General features: G+C 42.9%; 1 long non-coding RNA gene across 1 annotated transcript; it reads right to left on the reverse strand.

Moving 5' to 3' along the window:
- Positions 1 to 1172: 1172 nt before the first annotated feature.
- Positions 1173 to 2991, reverse strand: LOC117037036 (uncharacterized). Its single transcript, XR_004425465.1, has 2 exons — positions 2853 to 2991; positions 1173 to 2708 (listed from the first exon to the last, which is right to left on the reverse strand). It is a non-coding gene; the product is annotated as an uncharacterized LOC117037036 (long non-coding RNA).
- Positions 2992 to 3224: the final 233 nt, after the last annotated feature.

The raw sequence follows: 3224 nt of genomic DNA on the forward strand, positions 1-3224 counted from the left end.
TCTGTGACCAAAGTCCACAGACCTTCCAAAGCCTGCTGACCCTTCTATCCTCATCCGTCCACGTGGCCGCCATGACTTACCACTGATACACCTGGAAGGTCGGTGCCTTAAGTGCTCAAGGAGGCTTAGGAGTTTGTACTGTTTAACTAACCGTCCTATTCTCTCTATATTAGTGTGTCCACTCCTCAAGAGGAGGGTGTATGTCTTATTCCTTCAGTTTTCCCAGGAAAAATGGTGTTGGATGTTTCACATATGCTTGAGGAGGAATGGAAAAGAGGGTGAGAAGCAAGACAGGGCTGTGGGTGGAGATCGTAGTCTTTATGATTCTAGTCTTTAAGCAATGATCCGTCTTGTGGGCCACCTTCAGTTCTGGCTTGTCCAGCTGTCACACGAGCCAGTAGCCCCCCTCTGCTTCAACGTTTGTGCTCACTCTGCTGCTTTGAACATCCCCCACTCCCATCACAAAGTAAGGCGGCAGCAAGCTTTCAGGATTCCCTGCTGGAAAGCTTCAACTCTCATAGCACTTTTCTTCTGTTCCTTTGGAACCACATTCTGGACATTTTCAACATACACAAAAGTAGAGAGAATAGTGTACTGAAATCGCATGTGCACACTACCCAAGTATCAACATTTATTAATATTTTGCTAATCTTGCTTCATCTATATCTACTTTTCTTGCTAAGGTATTCAAAAGCAAATCTCAGTTATTTCATATATATATGACTATATGCTATATACAGAGCATGCCAAAAAAATGTATATACATTTTAAGAAAGGAAAAAACTGTATTAATTAGGCTGATGGTAACCACTTTGAGCACTTCTTGTAACTGGAGAAGTCAAACGTGATTTGTATTCATCTTTTGTTATCGGTATATATTGAGTATTACAATTTTAATACAGTTTTTTCCTTTCTTAATTTGTGTATACTTTTTTTGGCACCCTCTATAAATATGAATATTATACATATACATATATACAGATAAGGACTTTTCTTTTTAACATATCCATAACATATTATGACCAGATAATCTAATAACTTGTCTTTGTTCAAATTTCCCAGATATCTAAAAAAAAAAAAATTCTTTTTATAATTGGTTTGATAAAATCAGGATCCAAACTAGGTCCACACATAATGTTTTTAAAATAGTACATATCTTTTTTTTTTTTTGCAATCTATACTAGTTTCTTCTCTTCTGTGTTTTCTATATTGTCATTTCTTTATTGAAGGAATCAAGTCCTTTGTCCCACAGAATTTCCCATTTTCTGAATTTGGCTTCGTCCTTCTTCAGAATGTTGTTTAGTATGTTCCTCTATCTCCTGGATTTCCTGTACACTGGTAGTCATATCCAGAGGCTTGATGAAACCCAGGTTGAATTCTCTATGGCAAGAGTGTTTCTTAGGGAGTGTTGCTGTAAACTTGCAAGTACCTCGTATTAGGAGACACACAATGCCCCGGCCACTCTTGTGTACATCCTTATGAAACGCACGCTGTTGTTTTCCCTCAACTTAATATACGTATCTTGAATCACCATCTGGTCCCACTTGTAGGTTCTTACCCTTGACTTTTGGTTTTAGCCCAGAACCATCATGAACCACTGTGTAGTCCCAGCAGCTGAACCCTCTTGAGATCAGCAGGTGTCACATAAGAGATTAGTCCTGACGTTTCATTTATTGTCCATGTTTCTCGTCAGGCCCTGCTGTTGATTTTTAACCTCTCAAGCAAAGGCGATATTCTGCTCGGAAGGAAGCAGTGCCTGGTGTTGAACAGCTGGTTGTGTTGCACACTCGTCCTCAGAGCTCCAGGGAGTCAGGCATGTTCTTATAAACAAAGCAACCGCATTCACGCACGTGAGTTATTAATACCAGTAAGCGATTTGTAAGCTTGCATGCATTCGTTAATAAAAATTCCCAGTTACATCTAAACAAGTTTGCAGAAATTGATTAACAACAATCCCTAGCTGCATTAATACCTAATTATCGCCCTGGAACTCACAGCTATAGTTTTGGGAACTAGATCCAAAAAATGTCCTCCATCCTGCCAAGACTTCTGTTGGGTCTCCAGAAATTCAGGCAGATACTTCAGGGCTGTGGTATCTCAAAGCACAATGCTTCTGCAACTGCAAAAGCCCTAGGCAATTGCTAGATTAGCCCAGGTTCTTCTTGCCTCCTTTCTTCCTACCCAGGAACCAGGGAGGTCATTTTCATTTTTAGGTAAGGTGAACCCAACTACGAAGATTAAATGGATGCAATTCTCACCATCAGGGTCTTACAATTCACAGACAGACTCCACGTCCATTGTGCAGACCTGTCTGGTGGAGACATAATCCATTCACAGAGGGGATGGCATTCCTCTGCCGGGTGCATTTTGAGTTTTATGAAGATTTGCTTGGGAATCTGGAAGGTCAGGCACTGGCACGGACCATGTGCCAATCATACCCAAGGGCGATCGTCTCCACAGAAGAAATCGGTGCTGTTCATTGTGCTCCTGGAGTCCTTCCTGAGTTAGACCCTGGCCTCGGCTTTGGTTGATCGTACGCTTCTGGCTGCAGTGGGAGGTTGAATCCAGAGTGAGCTTCTAGAAGAGGCCCACATTGTCACAACCAGCGGATTAATCCTTACACGGGTGTCCAGGCCCTTCTGCAGGTCCTGGGTCGAGCTATCTTTGTGCCTCAGTTTTCCCACCAGCACGGGAATAACAGCCGCCTACTTTGAAGGAAAAGAAAAAAAATGATTGGAAAAGCCAAGTGAGCATGTTTACCAACACATTACTCACAGTTCCCTGAACCTGCGTGCTCCGGTCCACCACAGGGAAAAGTTTTATTTACTTCTCCATAATCAGAAAACACTCACCTCCAATGGCTTTGCCAGCTCCCCACCTTCCAGATTGAGTCAAACTGCATTGGTAGGAAATTGCTAGGGAAGCCAGCCGTGCGACAGTGAACAAATGTCTTTGTGAGAGAGGAAGGCTACCCTGTGCAGTAGCTAATGGGCCTGCTCAGTGGAATTTTTCTCCCTTTCAACCAGACGGAGCCTTGCTCCTTTCTGGCAGGCAGGCAGGCCTACTCTTCCAAGTACGCAGGAAAGTTCTGTTTTGACAAGCACACACATTCTTTTTCAGAAAGCCACAGAGGCAAACGCCTTTGTTGCAGACAGACCAACTCCCTTCCAGCCCAGGAGGTGAAAACCCTTTCATGAGCCACATAATGGGAGAAGCAGTTGCTC

Source organism: Rhinolophus ferrumequinum, chromosome 17 (genome assembly GCF_004115265.2).
Source record: "Rhinolophus ferrumequinum isolate MPI-CBG mRhiFer1 chromosome 17, mRhiFer1_v1.p, whole genome shotgun sequence".
Classification (NCBI taxonomy): Eukaryota; Metazoa; Chordata; class Mammalia; order Chiroptera; family Rhinolophidae; genus Rhinolophus; species Rhinolophus ferrumequinum.